This window comes from Choloepus didactylus, chromosome 1 (assembly GCF_015220235.1).
Source record: "Choloepus didactylus isolate mChoDid1 chromosome 1, mChoDid1.pri, whole genome shotgun sequence".
Taxonomy (NCBI): domain Eukaryota; kingdom Metazoa; phylum Chordata; class Mammalia; order Pilosa; family Megalonychidae; genus Choloepus; species Choloepus didactylus.
This window is the reverse complement of record NC_051307.1, coordinates 216,492,997-216,519,221: the sequence shown is the minus strand read 5'-3', so window position 1 is coordinate 216,519,221 and position 26,225 is coordinate 216,492,997. Positions and strand designations below refer to the sequence as shown.

Below are 26,225 nucleotides of genomic sequence, written 5' to 3'. Positions count from 1 at the left end.
GCCATTTTCAATGTCATATTCTGAGCCCCTAACCCTAGACATTCTGATTCTGTAGTCCCAGTGTAGGGGCTTGGAATATACATTTTAAATGAGAACCTCCCTTCCTGGTAATTTTGCTGCATTTCCTCTGCTTGGAACTCTTAGAAACTTAGCTCTTCTGTGCTTCCCCTGGGCCCACTCCACCCCTCTAAGGTATATTAAATCAATGACTGTGAGTTGCTCCTTGCTCCGAATCAGACAGATCTGCGTAAATCCCAGTATGGCCGCTCACCTTGCTCTGTGACCTTCGGGAGTTAGTTAACCTCCCCACCCATGAGCTTGGGATGAAGTTGTTATAAGCATTCAATGTGTATGAAGCCGAAAGCAACCCGGGGTACTTTATAAACGGTAGCAATTAAAATATATTATCGTAGAAGGGGCAAAAAGTCAGCAGGCAGTACCAGAACAGTGCCATAAATGTTTATCATGAGAACTATGATATTTTGAGGGTCTCTGCTTTTGCCTCCACATCTACCCCCTAGTTCAAGCCACCAGCATGTCTTAGCAGGATGGCTGCAGGGTCTACCCAGCTAGTAACTCTGCCTCTTCTTTTGCCCCACATGATGTACCCACCACCCAACAGCTAAGGTGATCTTTTTAAAATACAAATTACATTGTATCACTCCTCTGCTCAAAACCTTCCAGTGGTGTCCCGTCACCCTCGAATGATATCCAATTCCTTACTATGGCTTGAGTACACGAGCCAGCCCGGTTCATACCACTCTCCCTGCTTACTTACTCATCTTCTTCCTGCTTCCCCAACACACGCAAGTGGTCCCCACTTCTGGGAGGTGTTTGCTTCTCCCTCAGCTAAGGATGCTCTTTGTCAAGACCATTGCATGACTATAATTTACATGTTGCTTTCTCCAAGAGATATTCCCATCCAGTGTCCTTCCTTGCCTCATACCTCACCAACTCACTTTCTATCACATACCCCTATTCTATTTCCTTCATAGCCTTTGTCACTATTTTCCAGTATCTTGTTTTTTGTTTTTGTTTTTGTTTTTGTTTTTTACCTATTATCTACTTTTAGCTATTATCTGACTCTCCCTCCCAATCCATCCCTCTCCAAAAATGATATCCTTATGAGGGTGGAGATTCGTCTTTGCCTTATTTGCTAATATTCCCAATGCAACTAAACACTGTTTGGCACAAAGTGGGTGCTCAGTAAATTTTATAGAATTAAATAAATGGTTAATGGCAAATTATTTTAATTGGTAGGTAGACTCTTGTTACAACTATTATATCTCACCCCAAATTTTCTAGATGTTTTAGTTAAGTAGGAGTTTGGTATTTCATAATATAATACATACATTATATTCAAAGATATTCTTGACATCTTACTTTCTTCTCAGCCAATTGCAGTTCAGAGCAATTGTAAACCTGGAGGTACAAGGTTTCTTTGATCAGGTCAAGAAGTATTTGAAATTCTCACATAAATCCCAATATAAAATTAGTTTAATTGGTTTTGTTTTAAACAGTACTGTACCCCATGTGGCACCTTTAGAATGGGTTAGACATGTGGTATCCTGACCTTTTCCACTACCAGAAAATGGGTTCTCATAGTTTCAAAAAGATTGAAAATCATCCTCCTGGTGATTGAGAATTACAGTAAGAGCCAAGTATTCCTAGGCCTGCTAGGCACAAAACGGGTCTAGGGGTTAATTTTTCCTCTTATTGTGACAGTTTATGATGCATATTTTCTCTTCTTGCTCAAACATCAGCAGCATTGGAATTAGTCTTGTCTTATCTCAGTGTTTCTAGACTTGTTGAGTAGAGTCATATGTCAGGAACATGTTTTACTTTTACCCCAAAAATGAATTTATTCAACTCATTTTATTTTCAACATATTTTCCATATGTTAGAAAAAAATACATTATAAAAGAATAATGCCCTCACTCCTCAGAATTTTGATTGACCCCGCAGCCATAAGTTAAAAGGACTGTCTGGTACAGAGATAGTTACTGCAGTATTACACTTCTCTGTATTTGTTTCTGAAATTTGGTTATTGCTTCTAAGTTTCACAACAATTGAATTAAGGACAAAGAGAATATGCAGGTAATACAGAAAAGAAAAAATACAAATGAGTTCTAAATACATGAATTTTTTTTAAAAGTTCCATGTAAACTAAGAAGTTATGTAAGAATTTTGATGACCAAAAAAAATATTCAAAAGAAAGATAACATTGATAGTGATTGGCAAAATTAAAGAAATGGGTATTCTCAGAACGTACTTTTAGAATAAATTTTATTGGACCTTTCTGGAATTTATCAATTTTTGGCAAAGAACTTTCATAATGGGCAAACTTTTTGACACAGCAGCCCCAACTCTAGGAATTTTTGAGATGCATAGAAGGGTGTGAAATCCAAGGATGTTCATTACACCGTTTCATATGTCAGGGAAGAAATGGAAGCAACCTTAATTCCCAAGGGGAGGGAATTAATTAATTAAATTTTGATTTAACCGTTTGAGAAAATACTTTTCAGTCAATAAAGAAGTAAGCTGTAATATTAACATTGTAGATGTTCATTAGATATTGCTAAGTAGAAAATCAAGCTATGTGAGTTCAAAACCATTTTTATGAAAAACTAAAAGCATGTGAAAAGATCTGGAAAGGCAACAAGCAGAATGTGATTTGTGTTTGTCTTTAGCTGGGAGCATCATGGTTGATTTTGATGATTTTCATCTGTGCTTTTCTATGTCGCCACGTTGTCTGCCTTAAAAATATAGTTATTTTGAAAACGGAAACAAATACCAATAGATTCAACAAAGAAGTCATCAGAACATTGGGACGAGAAGAAATTTTAATTTCCCAGGTTTTGGTCAGTAGCATACTGCCTTCAAGATTTTTGCTATTTCTGTGAATCACCCCTATGATTGTTTATTTAATATTTTTTATTAAACCAACTCACTTTTTTTAAACTCGTCTTTATCTTAAGAAGCAGTGTTTGTGAAATCATAGCTTTGATGTACTAGTTTTCAAATGCTACACTTTAAATGAAAACATAGATATTAAATAGAAACCATTCATTTTCAACTGCCCTCCTATGTCATCTCGCATGGAGAGACACAGCTAGGGCAGCCACTGCCTGACGTCATGAGGTTGGTGGGGCAGAGTTCTCTAATGCCATCCAGAAAAGAGCCTCATCCTGACCAGAGCAGCTTTCACGTGAAGTCTACATAGCCAGGCAGCAAAGTGTAGATATAATTTTCCCCACTCTTTTCCCCTTGCTGGCAGGCTGTATATGAACAGGCATGAGGAAAATACTGCACTTCTCAAGTGTTCTGCAATCAGCTGTCAGAAATTATACATTCACTCACTTGTTGTCTCATAGACTACACTCAGCTCTGCAAAATTCTATCAAGGCGCAGGAGCAAGGATGCAGAAATGAAATCAGATCACTGTCATCCTTACCCTGTTTAAGTTTTGTTTTGTTTTGTGTTTTCCTTGACCTTCTTCTCCTTATAACACAAAGTGATTCCCTGGTGCTTCCAAAACAAGAAGCATACTTAATTTTCCCCTCTTATGCATATTGCATCCTAGCGGAAGTTGTAATCTGATTTCTGGTGCTACTTTCTGAAAGTCCCTATAATCTTTCTTCTTGAGGTCCTGCTGCTAACTGCAGTTTTCATCTCAAATAAATGACATTTATCAAAATGTGATTATATCGGTTGCATATCAGCTGTCTATTGTAATATGAAATGTGTCTCTCAAAATATATAAGAAAAAAGCAAGAAGGCTTAATGTTTCTTCCATGTTTTCAATGGAATTTTTTGAAAGGGTATTTTGTTTATTTGAGAATGGGTGGGTCTATGTCATAGAAAAGTTTTTCATACTCAACAGAGTATCCAGTACAAAATAATTGGCAACGCTTATTACCCAAATCAGTGTTATTTTTATTTTTCTTAGACTCTTGGGAGGAAGCAATTATGTAGCTATTTTAACATTTGAGTTGAATACAAAATTTAGTTCAGCAACTGAACTAGTCCTTGAGTTCCCTGAGTGGATTCTTTCTTTGAGAATTGGTTGCATCATTTGAGAAATGAGACTAAGATCTACTTTCCATCTACATGAAATGTAAAGCAAATAACAAAATTGTATTTTTTAAAACACTAAAAAATACCAAGCAGTGTCTCTCTCCTTTCTCTTTGGTGGTTCCAAACTTGGCACCAATTTAATATCCAGTTGTATGAGGTGTCTGCTACTTTCTCCACCTCTGTTTCCTTGATAAACGTTTCCGGTTATCAGTAATCTCATTATAAAACGTGTGCATTTTTCCTCGAAAAATGTCCATGAAGTGTGTTTTAGAAGAAGGCAACTCTACATTTTGAAATATTTTTAAAAGCAACCAACCTCATTTCCAAGGGAATATAGATGAGCATGAGCTGAGAAAGGCAGTTTTCCCTGTGAGTTTCTATTCTGCTTTTTGAGAATGGCATTTCCAGTTTGAACTGTTACTGATCTCACTCTAAGTTCCTGGAAAAGTCAGCAGCATGACTCTAACCTTCTCCACAGCCATCATTTTTGCCTGATGGACAGAAGGGATAACAGCCATTCATGCTCCAACTAATCAGAGATGACACTCTTCATTTATCCTCTTTGAATTTCTAGTGATTTTTCAGGTAAGTCTAGAAGACTTGGCTAGGGACACATTGAATATCATATCCTTATCTGCAAAAACCTCTGCATTTTATTAAGTTCCCTATCATTATTGAACTGCTAATTTTCTTAACATTTCATATCCTTTCCTCCAAACCACCATCAACGTGTCCTTAGATGATGTGGTTATCTTATTACTGTACTATCTTCCTTGAACCTGATTAGATCTTGGCAGCTTTTCAGATGGTTTATTAGACTCGGAAGAGAAACCTCAAATTATCAGGCCTTCAGCTGTAACCCAGATAGCTGGGTTGTGTCCATACCTCATTATGGAGTCTTTAATCTCCATATAACTTCATATTTTTTCTTTGTTCAGAAGTTTCCAGTGGATCTGTTGGCTGAGAATTTGCTTCTTGGGACAGGTTCTATTTCTTAATCTCTTTTCTTGGCTCTGCATAATACAGTTCTTCGTACGTAACAGGGTCTGTCAATAAATAACTGTTTAAAACCTGGGAGTTGTTTTGGCAATGTCAATCTAGTATTAAACACCATTACTTAGAAATGTAATTTCATTATTCATTCATTCAATAGGTATTTTTAAGCACTTACTGTGTACTAGGCAGCATGTTAGGTGCTGGGGATAAAGCCTAAACTTTCTTACCTTGTTATAGAATGGTGCATGATCTGACTGCTGATTATCTTTTGCCTTGCTCACTGCACACCTTTCAAAGGCTTGTCCTTCAGTGTAAGGTATTGTGTTTGTTTTCATTGTATTGCTATGCAACAAATTACTGCAAAGCTAACATCTTAAACCAATACCCATTCATTATTTCTTAAAACTGTGGGTCTTAAGTCCAGGCACAATTACCTGGATTCTCTGCTCTGAGTTTCAAAGCTGAAGTCAAGGTGGCAGCTGTGTTGTGTTCTCACCTGGAGACTCCATGAGGGAAGAATCTGCTTCCCAGCTCCCTTGCAGCTCCAGAATTCCTCACATCCAACGGTAGAGAAATTCTTTGCTGTTTCAAGTCTCTGCTTTCTAGTCCCACTTTTAAGTCAGGCCCACTCAAGAAAATCTCCTTATAGATTAACTTAAATACAATGTATAGAGGACTTTCATTACATCTGCAATGTCTCTGCATTTTTGTCATTCGCTATTGGTAAGAGACAAGTCACGGGCTCTGTCTGCACTCGAGGGAAGGGGACTCATTTGGGGTCATCCTAGGGCTGTCTGCCAAAAATGCTCGTCCCCCATCCCACTGTTCATGGGGTGGCTGCCTCCTCATCAATTTAGATGTAACTTTCAGAGGTTCCCCCCTCACCATTCTATCTGAAATAGGCTTCTCTTTGTTTTTTTCTGAACTACCTCTGAATTACCATCAGAGCCCTTATTTCAATCTGAAATTACCTTACATACTTAATTACTTTGTTATTGTCTATCTCTCCCTCTAGACTGTCTCCACAAGGGCAGGGACCTTGCCTGTTGCATTCACTACTGCATGGCCAACACCTAGCACAATTCCTGACACTAAACAGATGCTCACTTAAATAGTGACTGAATCATTATACACAGAGTCCAGGGCACATGTGGCCTCATGGAGCTTAAATGCCAACGTTCTACAAAGGTGTGTGTTCAGCTGTTTTCCTGGTGAAGCAAAGTGCTGTGATGGAAAAGGCATGTCAGTCTAAACCTGAATCCACCTGCTGATACTGTTTTATAGTGTGGATATCACTTTAGGTCTCCAATATTGTTCCAGGCATAAACTTTCCCTCTGCTCACATTCAACCTGTCTCCCACTGCCCATATGGCTGAAATAAGAAGGACAAAAATTAAATCTTGTCTTTCCAAAGTCCCGTCCTGCCTCTGACAGTCATTAGGGATTTTTTGGACTGCTGTTTTAAATGACTTTGTTTGCCAGATGTACTTTAATTTAGGCAATCTCAGGATGAGGGAAGAAAACACAATGTAGACACCATGTGAACATGTTTCCCTTAGGTGGTACATTAAGGGTAAATTAGAGGGCATTAAAAGTGTAGGGTAGAGGGCCAGATAGCAGTATTTCATTCCCCAGAGCAACAATTATGTGAAAATCGCTTCCAAATTTTTCTCTCTCCCAGTTCTTCCTAAAACACATTCTGTCTAACTGTGTGTACTGTTACTGAGAAAATAACTGCAATGGAAGGTTGAAATTGAGAGAGAATGGGTGTCCTGCATCTGAGGAATAGGGAATTGGATATTTTCTATGCAGTCTTCAAAACTGCTATAGATATTTTAGCAATCTGTTTCCTTTGTTGCCAAAGTTAAATCATAAATATGCTCTTTTATTCAAAGTCCTTTTAGGAGCAGTGAACCATAAATTTGTAATTAAAGGTGTTAAAACGGTATGCTTTCAGAAAAAGACATACAGAAATAGTATTTTTTTACTTTTACCATCTTTCACCAATTGGTGAAACCGTGGGAAGCCGTCTAGCACAGCCTTGCAAATAGAGATACTTTAACAGCCTCCTGACATGTTTCACCAGCCCATCCTTCCCATAGTAATGATTTATATTTACCTTTTTCTTCTAACATGCAGTCTTCTTGTTTCCTCAATGATTCAGACCTAGAATTAGCAGAAGCTTGGGAAATGGAGTGTATTGTACTGATCAAATTTTGCTGTTACCTCTTTTAGTTTCAATCCTTGTTGAAGATACATATAAAAAATATTTGTTTTCTCTCCTGCCAGAGCAGCAGATGATTCTGCATTATTCTTTTGTGTAGATTCACAGTCAGTAGAGGCTTCATGATCTATGTTCTGACCCTCAGTTTGAACAATTATGACAGCTACCACATAGTAATCATTTCCTAAGTGCCAGGTCTAGTACTTTATATAAATTATCATATTTAATTCTTACAACAAGCCTATAAGGTAGAAATTTTTACTTACTTTTTAATAAGAAAATTGAACCACAGAGAAGTCAAACAATTTGTCTGAGGTCAAACAGTCAGATGGCAGCAAAGATGAGATTTGAACTTGTAGTTACAAAATTCCAAAGACAAGCTTTTAATCTTAATCACTGAAAATGGTAATGATTTTTTCAGAGGTAATGAATATTCTGGAGATTAAGTAGAAAGTTTATTGATCCTTTCTATACCTTAGGAAGGTAGATTCTTGTATGTTTTACTACATCTTTTATGACTGCTTTGCTATAACTTACTTCTTTCTCCTAAAATCTGTTGGAGGAGAAGAAAAGACAGTAGAAGACTTAGTTCTGTGCATTGGCTAATTATGATAAAGACAATCAAGACTAGGTATGTTTGTTTTCTTTATCCATTTGGGTTCTACCATTCTCAATGCAAGTATTTCCTGATTTAATTTTTGAAATCAAACTTAAAGTCTCACAGTCTTCAAAGCATGGCTAAAGGATAGGAAATTCTTGTCCTTGTCTAATGACAGTGCTGGTGGGTTACCTAGCAAATGGATGACTTGGAAAAGTGGCAGCTTTGTGTTTACAGCATGAGCACTTTATTATGTGCAACCAGTGTGTTGGGGGCCCCCAAGGTCGCCCTCAGTCTTGATGATTCTTTAGAAGGACTCATGGGCTCAGAAAAGAGGCTATATGCATAGTTGTGGTTTATTACAGTGAAAGGATACTCAGTAAAATCAGTAAAGCAAAAAGTCACCTGGGGCACAGTCCAGAAGAAACCAGGTGCAGCTTCCAGGTATCTTCTCCCAGTGTAGTCACATGGAGATGCTTAATTATCCCAGCAAAAATGTGTGACAGCACATGCGAAGTGTTGCCAACCAGGGAGGCTCAACTGAGCTTTGGTGTCCAGGGATTTTAGTGGGATCAGTCACTTAAGCATGCAGCACCTGTGTGACTCACCTCAGCTACTCAGACTGCAGCACCCAGAGTAAAAACAGACATTTAACATAAGTCACATTTTTAGTATAAACTATCTGATCAAATTGGTACTGCACAGCCCGAGGCCTTGACATACAAAAACACTCTTATCAGGGAGAATATTCCAAAAGCTTAGAGATCATCTCCCAGGAGCTTGCCAAGAGCCCATCCTGAAGACAGGCCTTTCTTGGGGATGTGCAGAGTTTGAGCAGCCCGGGCCAGCTCAGTTAACCTCTTCCTGCATACTCAGTGACCCCAGAATCAAATCAAAGTTGCTTCTTGGAAAAAGAACACCCACAAAAGCACGTATGAAAATTCTAATTTAAAAGTTCTTAGATTAATAATTAAACCATGAGTTGGCCATCTTTTTTCTGTATAGTTCCAGATGGGAAAGATTTTCAGCTTTGCAGGACATTTGGTCTTTGTAGAAACTCTGTAACTCTGTCATTGTAGCAAAAGGAGTAATAGACAATACATAAACAAATGGGCATGACTGTATTACAGTAAAACTTAATTTATAAAAAGAAGCAGCCATCAGATTTGAGCCATGGGCTATAGTTTGCCAAACCCCGAATGAAATAAATTGTCATGTCACAACAGAAAGAACTATTTGCTTTTCAGAACAATTCACCTACAGATATAAGATCTTATCTTTTCATCCCAAAACATGTTAACATAAAACTTATCAGCCCGTCCGTTTTGTGAAAAGTGGGAAGTGATGCTTGTTTACACTGTTGAAACTGAAGACAGAGTCATTATCTATCAGAAAAGTCAAGAATGCAATGCAATATACTAGATTCAATATAGGCTCTGCTTTTACTACTGTAAATCTTGCATAGGTCACTTCTCTAAGCATCAGTGCACTTGTCTGTAAAATGGAAATAATAACAGGATTTACTTTACCAAACGTATAGTGAGGCTGTGATAAAGTCATGAATAAATCACTTAGCACCATGCTTGACCATATATGCAATACAAAAAATATCAGCATTCATTATTATGTATTATTATTAGCACTCAAGTGAAAATTTGGTGCATGAGTGGGAGTTTACCAAGGGTTGTTCTTTTAAGAATTTTACAGCCAAAACCTTTACTATAGTTAAACACCTGGACACTAGTGTTTGAGAAACTGGGCTCTTAGGTTACAGGGATTTGGACTTGTGTTCTGTCTCTACAACTTACTGTATAGTCTGTGAGATAATGAGTCAGTCAGTTAACCTCTCTGAGCCTCACTTTCTGCATATATAAAATGGGAATAATGATGTTCCCACCTAATAGGATGGTTGGTACTAGTTCTTATTAGTCACTGTTCGTTAATTAGTTTCCTGTATCTTGGTAAAGTTCCACTGTGATTAGTAATGATGTTTAGGATTGGACTTGTTTTGTGGAGTTAGTTCCTGAAATCAAACAATTAGTCAAAATGTGCTAAGGAAAAAATCTGTATAAATGTAATACAAGATCCTTGCAAGAAGTATGCATTGTATTTCAAGGGAATGTTTATGTGGGAAATGATAAAAGGTGCATATTCCACACATTTTTCTCCAAGGAGAATTGCCTGGAAACTATGACAGACGGTTGATTAAGTGTCCATGATTTACCTTTGTGGATATCTTACCCCACATGGTAACACCACTAAATAGTCTTTCTAATAATACTTTCATGCTGTTAGTTCTGCATGAACCAATTGGGATGGACTATGTTTTTGTTGTTGTTACAGAAAGTAAGAGTTTGTGAAAATGATGTCAGACCATACAACATATTTCTCTCAATGCTAATACTCTGCTTTTATGCCAAATTAGGCAGTTTGTATCACTTTATATGATCCTCAAAGCTCCCTCATGGGGCAAGAAAGACATGTGTTACTATTTCCTTTTAAAGATAAGGAAAATGATACCTTGGCTGACTGAGGGCTGGCTTTCTGTAATCACAGGTAGCAGAGTTAGAACTTGAACCTAAACATGTCCATCTGCACATCTCAGCTCTTGCCTCCCATGCCACCTTTCTGGAGCTGATTTCCCCATCATACTAGTGATCAGGTACATCAGTTACATCAGGTCATACTGGTCTAGCTGACTATATTAGATATAGGTTAAGCTGCTTTAACCAAGGAGAACCAAAGAACTTTATTTTTCTTTCATGTAAAATTCTCAACTAGTAGTCTTTCAATCGTGTTGTACCATCATCTCCTAGGGAATTATCTATGGGCACGATTGAAGCAGTCTCGCCACCCACATATTCATCGTCAGCCCTCAAGAAGAGAGGAACAGGGAGTAGTGGGCAAGCTGCTTCCTTTTAAGGATGTGACCCAGAAACAAATTGTAATAAGAAATAAGATCCCATTGGCAAGCATGTAGTCGCATGACCACATCTCTTTACAAAGAAGCCTGGGAAGCATACCCTCTAGCTGGACAGCCAGGTGCCCGGCGAAAGCTTTGTGGGGTGGGGGAGTTCAAGCACTGTAAAGAAGAAAGTGAGAATGGGTACTAGGGAATGCTTAGCAGAGTCTACCACTTTGATGGATTCTTTTTTTTTTTTAACCATGTGATTTTTAGGGCATACAAAGTCATGCAAAGTATAATAGCACTGATATCTGTGTACATGTTACCAGGCAAAATAAATATTAGTGGTGCCCTGTACATGGAGTAACCATTTTTCTGCTTTTGCGGTTTACCCTTTCCGTGCGTTTCTTAATATTTTTTGTTACCAGTATAAGTATCTTAAACAGATCCATAGTATTGTAATGAGTATTTTAATTTTTTTATATGTGGTGTTGAACTGTGTATTTCTGCCACTGCTTGTTTGGTTCATTGTTATATTGGAGAGATTCATTCAAATTGATACATGTAGCTCTGTTTGTTCATTTTCATTGCTGGACAGTATTCCATTATGGATATTCTATCATTTGCTTACTCAATAAATTCCATATTTTTCTATTACAAAAAAATACTTTTTTGAATATTCTTGTACATGTCTCCTTGTGCACATGTGCAAGAATTTCTCCAGGGAATATACCTAGAAGTAGAATTTCTAGGACATGAGGTAATTGCTGCTGAAAGTTATTAGATATTATCAAATATTTTTCCATTAGTTGTACATTCCTATGAATCAAATATAAACAACTACTGAATTCTTTATGAATATCCATAGATAAGAAGTAAAATTTTATTAGAGTGAAACAACTGGACCTCTTCTACCTTGCTGTGGGGTAAAGTATTCTCCGGCGGTATCTGCTAAAGTTAGATTCTTTAACTATGTAACACAGCAGTTCTACCTCTTAGTACATAGTACATTTGTCTACTCAAAAGGTACATATAAGAATATTTATAGCAGATTCATTCCTAATAACCAAAAATTATGGGGAGGGGGAAGGAGAACCCAAGTACCTATCTAAATGGATATCTATCAAGATGGTTAAACTATGGTATATTCATACAATGGATTACTAATAGCAATTAAGAAAAGCTATCGCTACCTTAAGCAAGAAGGATGAAAGAAAAATGCGAGATTCAAAGAGCATATGTTGTCTGATTTCATTTATATGAAATTTAAGATCAGGCCAAACTAAGTTTGGATGATAGAAATCAGAGTAGTGATTACTTCAGCGGGAGGTAGATGAGCCTGTGTAGATACTGATTTTCAGATGCACAAGAAAGCTTCTGGGGTGCTGGAAATGTGCTGTATCTGTGCTGTCTAAAATGGTAGCCACTAGCCACATTAAATAAAAATAAAAATTCAGGTCCCCAGATGCATTAACCACATTTCAAGTGTTCAGCAGCCACATGTGACCTGTGGCTACTGAACTGGAAAGCACAGACATATAAGGACATTTCCATCATCACAGAATGTTCTATTGGACAGCACTGTCCTGTATCTTGAGTTGGGCTGTGGTTTCATGGGTATATATATGTAAAAATTCATCAAACGGTGCCCTTAAAATTTACATTTAATTATGTCATGCCTGTTTGGATGTATTATGTTCCCCAAAATGCATTATCTTTGATGCAGTCTTGTGGGGGCAGATGTATTGGTGTTGATTAGTTTGGAATCTTGTGATTGAGTGTTTCCATGGAGATGTGACCCACCCAACTGTGACACCTTTGATTAGGTATGACCTCTTGATTGAATGTTTCCATGGAAGTGTGGCGCCACCCATTCAGTGTGGATCATTATTGGATCACTGGAGTACTTTGAAAAGAGCCACACTGGCCCAGATGCTGCTGCAGCCTAGAGAGGAACATCTTGGGAGAAAGCCATTTTGAAACCAGAACTCCAGAGCAGATAGCAGCCACGTGCCTTCCCAGCTAACAGAGGATTTGTGGATGCCATTGGCCATCCTCCAGTGAAGGTACCCGATTGTTGATGCGTTACCTTGGACATTTTATGGCCCGAAGACTGTAACTATGTAACCAAATAAACCCCGTTTATAAAACAATCCATTTATGGTATCTTGCATAATGGCAGTATTAGCAAACCAGAACAATTGTGCTTTAAAAAATGGGAGGGGAAGCAAAAAGAAAAAAAGAAAACAATCTTTTAAATAAGAAGAGCCTTTTAAAATTGAATTTTGAATGTAATATGTGATGTGACCTCAGGAGAAGAAAAGCATATAAGCTCTATTTAAAAAGTAACAAATTAATAAGACTTTTAAAATGGAGATTATGTCTCATTAACTTTAATTAAGCACCTTGAAGTTTTGCAGGTTTGATAAATTATTAAGCCAAAAAAAAAGCGTTAGGCTCATCTCTCAGGCAAATATCTTCAGTTTCTGAATGGGCTGTGGGTACTCTTCTGGCATCACCTTTGTTACATTTCTATGTAAATAGATGTTGCTAATTTGATTCCATCATGAAGCAGGTTTTCAATCATTTTGTGTAGGGATGTGCAACCCCCAACCGTGCACAAATGCATGGCAATTAAAGAGTTAGATTAGAGTGGTATGATTTCTGGCTTATCAAAGTTAATTGGAAGTATCACTTTAATCTTTGTCACAGAAACCTGATTAACCCATTGCCTATCTTAAATTTGCAAAAATGGATGCATTTCAGCATATATTTGTTTTTAGATTATTGAGAAGCATAGAGAGATGCAGTGTGAGATTCGTAAGTCAAAGCAGACATTCTTAGACTGGAGATAAATATATGAGCTCTATCACGTTTGAGTAGGGAAAAATGAATCTACAAGCTGTGTGTCCTTGAGCAACTTCTTACCTAACTTTGTGAGCCTCAGTTTCCTCCCTTCCTGCCTTTCTTGAATCTACTAAGCAGTCATTGTCTCCCTTCTCTCTGTTTCCAGCACAAATCATCGCAGCCACTGGAATGGCACAGAGTACAATAGTCCTATAATTTAGTCCCATGCACTTTGTCCCCCCCATGAGACTATGTGTGTCTGGAGTCTATGAAGTGCGTCTTTGTTTTCTTAGTACCCAGGCCATTGCTTGGCCTGCAGGAGAGTGCAAAAAAAAGGGTTTGTTGGATAAGTGAGTTAGTGAATGAATGAATGTGAATGAATGCTGTTAGTTATCTGTTGCTGTGTAGCACATTACTGCAAAGTTTAGTTGCTTGATAACATGCCTTTATCATCTCTCAGTTTCCATGGATTAGGAACTTGGGCACAGCATACCTGAGTCCTCTGCTTCGGGGTCTCTCTCAGGATGCCGTCAAGGAGCCACAGTCCTCCCAGCCAAGCTCACTTTGGTGGGTGCTGGAGGGATTCACTCCCACGGGGGCTGTTGGACCGAGGGCCTCTGTCCTGTGCCATGTGGCTTCTCCACCATGGCAGTTTGCTTCATCAAAGTCAGCAACAGAGCATGCTCTGGCAAAACAGAAGTCATAGTCTTTCACAACCCAATCACAGAGCTGACATGCCATTGTTTTTGCTGTTTTCTGTTCCTTAGAAGCAAGTCACTGGGTCCAGCTCCCACTTGAGGGGAGGGGAAGCAAGAATATCATGAGGTGGGGGTCATTGAGGCCATGTCAGTTGCTGCCTACGACAAATGTCTATTTCACAATTGAGTGAGAAAGGTCGAAATGAGATGATACCTGTGAAACACACGATGCCTGCTGTTTACTCTTCCTAGATTACTCTTTCTCCTAGAATGCACTTCCCTCCTATTTTTCTCATCTTTTAGATTTTTGCTTAAATGCCACCACCTTGGAAGGGCCTTTGCTAAACACTGAAGTATGATCCCTGAGCCATTCTTTTAACGTAGCACACAAATTATGTCCCTTAGAGCACAAGTGGGCACCCATGTTATTTTGTTTATTTCTTACTGTCAGTCTCCTCCACAAGAATGTAAGCTCTAAGAGGTCAGGAGCTCAGCCTGCCTGAAGAGCTGAAAGCAGCTCAGTATTGGACTCAGATGTTTTTAACATTTTCAGCTGGATAATTCCTTACTGTAAAACACTGTTCTGTGCATTGTATGGTGCTTAGCAGCATCCCTTGCCTCTACCCACTAGATACCTGTAGCAGCACCACTTCCAAATTGTGACAACCAAAATGTCCTCAGACCTTGCCAAATGTCCCTGGAGTAGAGGGAGGGTATGTCACTATCAGTTGAGAACCACTGGACCAGGGATAGGGATTGTGTATCAGTCAGGATAGTCTAGATATGCTACAGTAACCAAGAACCACAAATCTCAATGGCTATGGAAAGCAGATTTGTTTCTTGCTTACACTCTTGCCTATCATGGGGTGGCAGAAGGTCTGTATTTTTCACATAAACTCAGGGACTCAGGATGATGCAACAGCCAACATTTCTAATGTCATGAGTTGCCATTCAGAGGAAATAGATTACTCTCATGGGTCTCAAACCAGCAATCAATTGCTTCAACCCAGAAGGTTCACATCACTTGCTCTCATACCCATTGGCCAGAACTAGACTCACTCAATGAAAAGGAGACCAAGAGATTTAACCTTACCCATGTGCCCAGTGGTGAGGAAAACTAGAAATATGTGATAAGCAGCCCTAATGACACCAGAGATGGAGAGAAGTTCTCCCTTTCCTGTTGATATAGAATGAGAGAGTGTCAAAGTCAAGATCTAAAAGGGTGATCACTTCCAGAAAACAATAGCAACAATAATAACATGGATTTATAATAATAACTACTATTTGGATTGTGCCTATTATGTGTCAGATAATTTAATTCTCACCCAGAGACCCAATGAGGTAAATACTTGTATTCTTTCCATTGTCCGGATGATGAAACTAAGACACAGAATAGTTAAGTTAACTTGCCTAGATTCACGTAGCTAGTAAGTAGCAGAGCTGAGATTTGATGCCAGGTCTCTCTGATACCAAAGACTAAGTTGTTAAACCTCACTTCATAAATCAATTTGGCTAGTATGCAAACTATTTCCTTTCTTTTGGGGATTGAGTGAGCAGATTGTCTCCCCTGTAATCTGCTCTGTACCTTTGTGGTTTAAGGTAGATGTATGATTATTATGTATTTGCAAACTCCATCCATCCTCCCATTTACTTAATATTTGTCTTAATGAATTCCAACATTCCAACATCTGAAGGGTACCTTAAGTCACCCATCAGAGGGTGATCATGCTCAGAGAAACAAACAGGATCCATTCCAGGGAGTCAGAGAAAACACAAAGCTCCACATCCATTTGGACACTAAGGAAGCAGGGGCCTACACCAAAATCACTTAGTGGACCCAACAACGTGAATACTTTAGAATGCTATGACTGCCCCACTTGAAGCAGGCCCAAATACACGTTTCTAGATCCTAGATGCTAAGGCCAGGAGATTAATATAAAAGTAAGCAAGAATAAAAATGACTAACATTTATGCTAAGTATTGTCTTCAGTATGCATTATCTAATGCAAGTAAGTACCATTAATATCACTGTTTTGGAGATGAGAAAACAGACACTGAGAGAAGTTACTTAGCCAAGGTCACACAGTGGGATTTTGGAAGGATTCCAGAGTTGACCCCAAATCTCATGCATTTATCCACAACACTGGTAGGCCCCGTGCATGAAGTTGCTTCAAGTTTTAAACACACGTAACAGCTCTTTCTCAGTCTGCTCCAACCCAGAGTCAAGCATACAATATCCGTTTCACAGGGAAAGGGGGAAAAAAGAACAAACATTTATCTCACTCCTTCCTTCAGTCCAAGAAGTTACCTGAGAATTGTTCAACTGATCATGTCTGAATTCAAAGATTCAGACTTTCCCAAGCCACCTTCAGAATGTGGTAACTCAGCCACTTCCCCCAAGGTATTGTCAGTGAGAGCACATTTAGATTAGGATGTGGAATAACACTGCTTCAAATTCCAGTCTTCAGTGTGATATTTGAGGGGGGATGTGAAGACCTTTGGAAATAATTATATTTAAAGGAGAAAGTTAAAAGATATAGTAGGAAAAGAGAAAGCTGAGATGTGCTTGAGTATCTTCCAAAGAATTTAAATGAATTTATTTAAAGAAAAAGTGAGATGAGTGATAGATCTAAGAAAGCCTTCCCTAATTAAGTTGGAAATCGGTTATTAAAGGTAATGAGGGGAATACCATATCTCCTTCCCTGTGGCAGTCTGAGAGGAGGCTAATCCATGCCAGATGGAAGCAGGTCATAGATTTTGCAAACAGACCCTTCTGGACTTGAAGTCCAGTTCTGTTGTTTACTAGCTCTCTGACTCTGGGCAGGGACTTAACCTTGCCAAGCCTCAATTTCCCCACTTGGGAAATAAGAACAGTAAAATGTGGTTTATTGGCCGTGCCAGGTTATGTACATAATCAAAGGACATAGTGTACATATGGCCATTTCTAAATTGATAAGGGCTTCGGAAGCACACGTTGAACCCAAATTGAGTTGGTGCCATTTCCCAAATCCTGCCCTTGCTCATGAACTTACAGAAAAAGAACAAGAGTGGAAGTTGGAATGTACTCAGTTTAGTTTCACTGTGGGCATAAGCACACTAAATATTCTGGGGGAGGCTTTATCAGGATTTCCATTTTCTGTATCTGGTCCCCCACCTTCCTCCCCAGATGAGTCACAGACTCCAAGAACTGAAACAAAAGTGCCAGCTTCTAAATGAAGTTTAGTCCTGTCCCTCAAGATAGTTATAAAAAGCTCCCATTGTGTTCTCAGAGTAGTGCTAGTATTATCATTTTCAAAACATTTCTCTAATAGGGGAAAAAAGGGAGTTTTGTCATAAAGACCCTCTCAGGGTTGGAAGCATGAATCTCTGCAGGTGCCTCCTTAAGGCCACTTTCACAGAGGCTGTTAGGAATGACAATGTCTCTTGTTGGAGAGGCTGCACATTTTAGAATCTGTGACTGTTGCCATGGAGACAATGTGAGATCGGAGAAAAACTGGGTACTGGGAATTTAAGATCAACACTGATACCCAAATGGCCACCTTCTGAAACTGCTCCTGCAGATTAGTTTGACCTGTTTTGAACTTCATATAAATTAAATTCAAATGTGTATACTCTTTTGCTCAACCTCACATCTGTGAGATTTATTCATATTGTTGTGGTAATAGAAGTTAATTCTTATTCATTGGTATATAGTAGTCTATTGTGTGAATGTACCAAAATTTATTTATCCCTTCTGCTGTTGGTGACATTTGGGTTGTTTTCAGTTTGGGGCTAGTGTGAGTAAAGCTATTCTCAGCATTCTTATACCTGCCGTATGATGGCTGTTGGCACCCATTGTTTTTGGATAGATACTCAAGAGTGGAATTACTGGATCATGAGGTATTCATATGTTCAGGTCCATGAGATATGGCCAAACTGTTTTCCAAAGTGGTTGTATCAATTTATATTACCATCATCTGTGTAATACAGTTCTGGCTGCTTCACCTTCTTACCCATAAAATATGCCCTACCTGAATTATCATAAATCAATGGCTTTTTTTTAAAGTATTGTCTGTAAAAGCCTGTATAAGTCCACTTAACTATCCCAAATGCTTACCAATAACAGCTAGAACCATGAATTGAGCAAAAACTCGATTTGCTTGTGGATTTTTTTTTTTTTAATCTTACTGTGCCATTAAGAAAGAAAAAAAATTTCTGTTTGAGAATTTGGTGGTTGATTGGTTGGTTGGTAGGAAAAATAAGAAAATAAAGGAAGCAGAAAGGTTAATTATTTTGGAGTTAAAATTGTTTTTACTTTCTTGGGTCACAATCCTGTATTATCTATTGTTAGTCGTTGATGGATACACTTCTGATTTCTAACAAGTCCACAATTTCACTTCTGCAGAGCTGCCTCACCTGGGTTATTTGAGTACATTATACATCCTCTTTATAACTAGAAACAGAGCAATCTTGGATCCCTGTAATTAAGGATAACACAAATTAGCCTTCCTCATACAGTATTTCTCATGTCATAAGATAATTCCTTATCTTTTCTCGTGAGGGCTTTGCTGTTGGTTCCTGATGTTTGTGACTAATGCCTGGTCCACTGAGATCCCCAGGATTTTTGTTTAATCCAGGGAATGTATCTCTTCAATTTCATATGGAACTGGAGTTTTATTTCAAGTTTAGATATAGGCAAGTTGAGAGTATGAGTTTGGGAAAAGAGGTACAAAGGCATTACTTTCACTACGAAAATGTACAAAGGAAATTAGTATAATTATTCACCCAACCAAATGAAATTCAAAAGCCCCTCCATGGACCCAAAGTGGCTATTTATTTCGCTGCCCTTCAGGGTAGATCTATACCAAGCAAGACTTACCGACAGTAGCTGCAGCCAGTGACTGCTAGGCAGCTTGCCACAGCATCCTTCAATTATCCAAGGATGGAGTTTAAATATTCACTCTGCTCTTCCCTCAGCCTATTTGCCTACCTTCTCCATTCCTCCTTCCAGTGCCTTGTCTCAGAGTAGCACTCTTCATCAGAGATGTGTCAGACTCCCTTCTCTGTGGTCAGAGACCATGCACTTAGGTACCATATTGAGAGCTTGTATCTGGAGACCATGGTCTGTATTCGAATCCAGCCTCTGACACATTGTAGCAAGCTGTTTATGCCTCTAGGCCTCAGTTAACCTCTTTTTAAAATGGTATGATTCAGATGGTCTTTCTTTGTGATGGTGATGCCTCCAAAAATGTTGATCAAGGAGCAGGGGCTAACATCTTTGACAGTTAGTCCAGGCTTAATCACAAGGCCTCACACACAGTATGAACTAAGTAATAATAATACCAAATCTTTGTCAGTGTTTCCTAAATGCCAGATGATGTCTAAGCTTTTCATGCTTATTAACTTATTTAATTTTCATACAGCCCTCTGAGTTGGGTGCTGTTATCATCTCTGCTTTACAATTGAGGAAACTGAGTCATAGACTTGTTAAGTGATTTGTGCAAGATCACAGTTAATTTGTGCTAGAGTTAGGGTTCACATCCAGATGGTCTGACTCCACTACACTGTGGTTTCCCGTTGAATTTTTATGGACTAATTTACGTGGACTCTGGTTTCTGTTAACAATGAAACTCACGGAGATGAGTCTAGACCTGTGTTGTCCAACACAGCAGCCACTAGTGACTTGCCACTATTTAATTTAAGTTTGATTAAAATTAACTACAAACATAAATTCAGTTCTTCAGTCACACTAGCCCCGTTTCCCATGCTCAATGGCCACCTGTGGCTGCTGGGCAACGCAGACACGGAACAGTTCCTTCATCACAAAGTTCTATTGAACAGCGTGCTTTTATCTATTACACCTAAGATTTTGAATAAAGGAAACAAGATAGACAAGTCCAGGTTGGGTTTTGAGGAGAAGATCAGGAATCCAGAAGTTGGTAGTCTGGGGAGGCAATAAAGGCAGACAAATGGAAGTCTTCCAGAAGGCAGGCAGGCTGACAGGGCCATCCAGGGAGTGTGTAGCTTACTGGATAACAGCAGGATCTCTGGAGTCATATCTGCCTGGGGTTCAAACCCAGACTGTGCCAAGAACTGGCTGACTCAGTCTCATGATTTCATTTCTCCTTATTTCTTGGGGTGTGCTTCATCTTACCTGAGGGGCCATTGGATGTTCTCAGCAGTGGAGAGGTATGATAAGATTTGCCCTTTAGAAAGATGTCTTCTGGAGATTTCCTGGAGACAACTGATGGGAAGAGAGAAATTCGAGTCAGGGAAGTAACTTAGGCTACTGGTGCCCATGTTTGTGCCCTCATCTGGCATTTCTTGGCAGAGTTTTCACTGATCCATAGCAAAAGTTGGAAGGTAAAGACCATGGACTTTGTGTGTGTGTATGTGTGCACATGCTTTGGGTATGCAGTCACATGTGGGAATTCCAACTGTTTCAACCATCTTTTTTGTGAATGCCTGGTTATTCTGAGACCACAGCCTTTCTGCCCCTTTTTTTGGTATGAAGATGTTTTTTGTTGTTGTTTTGTGAAAATTCCTTTTATTAACTAAATAAGACTCATAATAGATGGTACAATTATGTCCTTACCAGATAAGGGCTTATATCTGTGCCTCAATTCATTTAAGTTTTTATTTCTTATTCCATGAAATCAAAAAATCTGAGAACTGATGTGTTAAACACATTGCAATGGTTTCCAGGTGAGAGCTGATGAGCTCTTAGGGAAGAGGGGGAGGCAGTTTTGAGAGTGACTGAATTAAACTAGAAGACATGTGGATGGATAAATAATCATAGAGGGAGTAAAGGAAAGGGAGCGGTCTCCGAAGAGTGTGCGGTTTCTTCCCACCTGTGAATGCAGGTGCAGCAGCACAGGTAGCAAGTGTTGTCCTCAACCCCACCGTAGTACCTTCCCTTCTTCTGTTTCAGCCCTGTTCCATAACAGCCCCTGAGCACACATGCTGAGCTCACAAACATCAAGGTTAAATGCATTCAGGGAGAGGTGTCTCCCATCTCACAGTGCCAGAAAGCCACAGGCGCACACTCTTGGATACTGCTGTTCCAGGTGAGGCCACCTGGCCTGGGTCACCCTCCACCCAAAGCCCTCTGCCCTCTCCCAGGCACCTAGCATGGAGAAAAGGCTCCCCAGAGCATCTCAGTGAATTTTCCATCTCTCTGCGACAGTGGTTACCACATCGCCTCTCAGACAGAGCCTGCAGAGACAGGAGGGTGCCAGCAAGACGCCAGGGCTCAGGGAGCTGCCAGGCCCAGAGAGCTGCCAGGCTCGGGGCAGCAGGCTTCTCGCATTTTAAGCAGCATATGCAAATTAAATTAGCAAGGGTTCCACTTCATCTCCTGAGTGGCTCAGCCACACTCCCCAATAATTCCCAAGCCAAACTGACCCAGTTTGAAATTAAAATCAGGTTTATTTTTAGAGGGATATATTTTCCATTTGCCTCTGTCTCGGTGAATTTTTTTTTTCTATTTTGCCTGATAAACATCCGAGTATGTTTTCCCCAGACTGCTGAGTTCTCCTGACAGCGCTTGATAGATAAAAAGCCTTGTAGAATCTGGCTCATGTATATACATATGGTATAGGTGAACCCCCAAAACCCATCCTGGGCTGTATCCATGATGCCGGAAGAGGGCTGTGTACACTACGTACATTTTCTTCCTTCTTGAGACTGGTGTCAGGATCCCTTGAACTGGAAACATGTTTAAGTTGATTTGGATCCTGGTCACACTCCAGTTCAGCAGAACCTCCTGGCATTCATTAGAGAACTATAACATCTGATAAAAATCTAGTCAATATGAATTACCTCTTTGCAGCCACATCAAAGAATGTTTTGCATCTCAGCTGAAGGCTCTGTACTTTTCCATGGTACCTCTTTTCACAAGGAATTATTTGCAGAATTGTATGGCTAACACCTGTGTCTTCTCCCAAAACTACAAGTTCCTTGGAGGCACCAGCCACCTCTGGCTTTTCTCTGTCACCATTCTCAGAGCCTAACACTGTAAGTCCTCAGCAAATGAATGAAAGAAGCTGCTATCCCTGTGGTTCACAGCCAGGGACGATTTTGACCCTTGGAGGTATATGGTGATTTCTGGGGTGCTGCTGACATCTAGGGGGTAGAGGCCAAGGATGCTGCTAAGCATCCCACAGTGCCCAGGACAGCGCCCCACAACAAAGAATTACCTGACCTCAAATGTCAATAGTGCCAAGGCTGAGAAACCCTGTGCTATATAGAGCTGTTTGTGTGTGGTTATGTCTGAGCTGGCAGGCCTGGGTCTCCCAGTGATAGAAACCGTTGGAGACTGATTTTTTTTGGTCAGAGTTGTAGATGCCACCATGCTCATCAGAAAAGGAGCTGTTGATCTAAGATTTTCTTCAGTACAGTGGGGTGGTAGTTGGTTCACTCAAAGGCAGAATAATAGATTGGCCCAAGTGGGAGTGAACCCGAAATGAGCCTTGGAATTTATTGCAGCAACTGACTCTTGCTGACCCCAGCCCCCACCTGCATGATGCTGAATCTCAGCAGCCCCTGAATCTCCCCCAGTTACTTACTTGTGAGATGTTCATTTGGGCTCATGTCCTTGTTTATGAAGCCAAGGTGCTGGCTCCCTTCCCAGAACCTTGTTCTGAGGCTTCCAAAGCCCCAGAAACCACTGGAGAGTGGGGAGGGGGAGCAGCTCCCCAAGTTAACATTGCTGTTTCCACGGAGAGGTGGGGAGAAGGCCCCTCTCTCCAACTCCCTGGGGAATCCTTGTCTAGTACAGGCCAGAGTGGGAGTTCTAGAGACGAACTGCCTGGGTTTTAATCCAGGCACTGCCTTATACTAGCCTTGTGGGGTAATGACAGTACCAACCCCATCAGGTGGTTATGAACATTCAGTGCAATGGCAGGTGAGCTCTTGGCAGAGTTCCTGGCACATCATGGCTGGTGTGTGTTCAGTGGTCTCTATTTCCGTGTTGTCGCTGTTGCTGTCGTTGTTGTTGTTACTGGCCTTGTGTTTTGAAGCCAGACTGCCAGGATTCACAACCCAGATCTGACATTGACTGGGCAAGTTACTCAACCTCTGTTTGCCTCAGTTTCTTCATTTGCAAAATGGGTATTAAAAATAGTAGCTACTTCACAAGGTTGGTGTGAAGATTAAATAAATAAATTAATTAATCTATGTAATTCCCTTGGAATCGTGCCTGACATGGAAAGTGCTAATAATAATTAGTTATGTAAAATATTACTTCAATAGTTATTAAATTAAAATAAGTAATATTGTTTTGTTAAGCTTTTGGTTGCATCCAAGAGGTTAGAAAGTTATCTCTGTCAAACTAGATTCTGATGATGTTGTAAACCAGTAGGACAGTTTGGAAGTTAAGTCTGAGTGTGGAAGCTTCACAGCAGACCAAGAAACACGATTCTGAGTCCCTTAGGATGGAATGATGTGGTTGCAACTGAATAAGTTCACTCACCCTCCCAAAGCTTGGAGCTTGCTAAACTTGGATTTTCTAAGCTTCCTACCATTGTTTGAGCACAAGGACAAATTCTTCCCAGATAAAGTGAATTCTTCCATAAAATCTGCTCCTGATTAGCTTCTTGCAGAAACACCCCAGGGCCCAGGTGCTTTCTCAAGGACAAGGGCTCTTGCAGGATTGCTGTTTCACAACCCACTATCGCATCCTTTCTGTAAGTGGCAGCATTTTATCCTCCCTCCCCACAGAAATTTGGATCTCTTTACTTTCTTTGTTTTTCCCCCCAACAGTGTGACATATGTGAGGGACAGTATGGATAGAGCAGTGATTAGCAACACGTGAGCTTTGGAATGAGGCAGATTGGGCTCCACCCATCTCGAACAGGCTGACTTTGCATGATTTACTTAACCTCCCTGAGCCTAATTTCTGCATCTGCAAACTGAGAGTAAAAATACTGCCCCCCCCTTATACAGTTCTTATGAGGTTGAAACAAGATAATGCATGTAGATCCTATAGAAACATACTTGGCACATAGTAATTTTTCAATAGCTGTTTATTATTATTGTTGTCATTGTTACCATTATTATTGTTACTGTTGCTATTTTTTTGAACTAGGAGGTTTTGATGCAGCTCTTCATCAGCCAGGGTAAGCAACATGTGCTGTGGTAACAAACAACCCCCAAATTTCAGTGGCTTAAAAGACAAGGGTTATCTCTCTTTTGTTGTGTCCATCGCAGGATAGTTGCCCGATGATCCAGGCAGATGGTGCAGCCCCCATTTCAAATGATGCTGCCATTCTGCCATAGTGAAAGAGAGCTGTGGAGGGTCTTGTATCAGCAATGAAATGTTCCAAACCAGAAGTGGCACCTAGCACTTTTGCTCATTGCTCATTCATCAGAACTTAGTCATAAGAACTTAGTCATAGAACTTAGTCTCCAAACATAAGAGTTACAGAAAGTCAAATCCTACCATCTTTGCAGAAGGTAGAGAGATAGAAATGTTTCGCTAACAGGATGAGTGACCACCACAACCATCTAGTGTCATAGTAGGATACACCTTTTCTTGTGAGGGCTATAGTTTTCAGGGCATATATTTCTCGGGAATGCATTGCCCTCATTTACCAATTATTTATATTTAACAAATAGTGCTGAGGGAGGCTCTATGCTAGACACTGGGGGTAAAAAGGTAAGCAAAAGCAGATAGATTCCCTGCACTCATGTATCTTACAGGCCATTGGGGGAGACCAACATTAATTTAAAAGTCACACCAATGAATTTATAGTGATACACTGAGATAAAGTTTCTGAAGGAAAGACTCTGTGGGGCAGTCTGATACAGACTGTGGGAACATGGGGGAGCTTCTCTTAACAGATGCATGAGTTTGGTGTATAAAGGATGAGAAGATATTCACCAAGTGAAGTAGGGCAGGAACAAGGGACATTTAGGACAGAGGAAGAAGCAAGTACGAAGGCCGCAGGGTAGGAGAAGGACTGAAAGCATAAGGAGTTGAAAGGTCTGCATAATTAGAGCAGGGCCAAGGAGGGGCATGGTGGAAGATAGGAATGGAAAGACAGGCAGGGAACAGGTGACACAGATTCCAGGTGAGGCCTCATCAGGATAAGGATCTTTATATCTACCGATGAGTCAGATAATTACAGATGGTAGTAAGTGCAATGGAGCAAAATAATGGGTCTCTCTCTCATAAAGTCTTCTGAAGGACTTTTTGTAAGGGGCTGGTGTATTACCCTACATGGCATCCTGATGAACTCTGAACTTAAAAAGGAGGGTTTTGTATTTGGAAGGTCTCCTGACTCCCTGCTCTCATCAGAAGTGTTCTGAAATCATAGGTCTGAATTTTTACTTGCAGCTTTTTAAAGCAAATACTCAAGCCTCTCTAAACCTGAACCCCAGAGTCAGCATCTGTACAACAAATATGTCCCTTTCTGTTTGCACCTCTCATACTCAAGCATGCCTCCCACAGACTCTGAGAAGGAACTACGATATCTATTCACAGTAGTGCAACTGCATACAGAGAGCAAAACATTCCTAATGCAACTAACAATATGTTTTCCCTCTTGGGGATATGGGTTGCACTCAGTCTTTCAGATGCGTAGGTTTGAAATGTGTCACCTCCTTAACCTTGGAGGATTCACTTTTCCAGATCTGCTGCCAAAAAGAGACTCGACTCACTGAGCTCCCCCAGTCTCACATCTGTGATTTTGCATAGATGAGAAAAATTGAGCAACGGCTACCCAACTGGGAAGCATCTAGGATCCTCTGATTGCTCTTCCAGGAATTCCACCTGGCTGTGCTTATCTTAGAGGAGAGAAGGATCCTGGATTCTGCCCTTCAGACTTACACAGAAAAACAGTAAGTTCTCTTGTTATTCCCTTTGGGTGCTGGAAGCCTTGTAAGGGTGGAAATCATTTA

The 26,225-nt window shown here is 40.0% G+C and overlaps 1 protein-coding gene across 14 annotated transcripts in view; it reads left to right on the top strand.

The window, feature by feature from the left end:
• The window catches only part of CADPS (calcium dependent secretion activator), a 495,698-nt gene that overhangs the window by 126,838 nt on the left and 342,635 nt on the right, over positions 1 to 26,225 (top strand). The window lies entirely within an intron of this gene.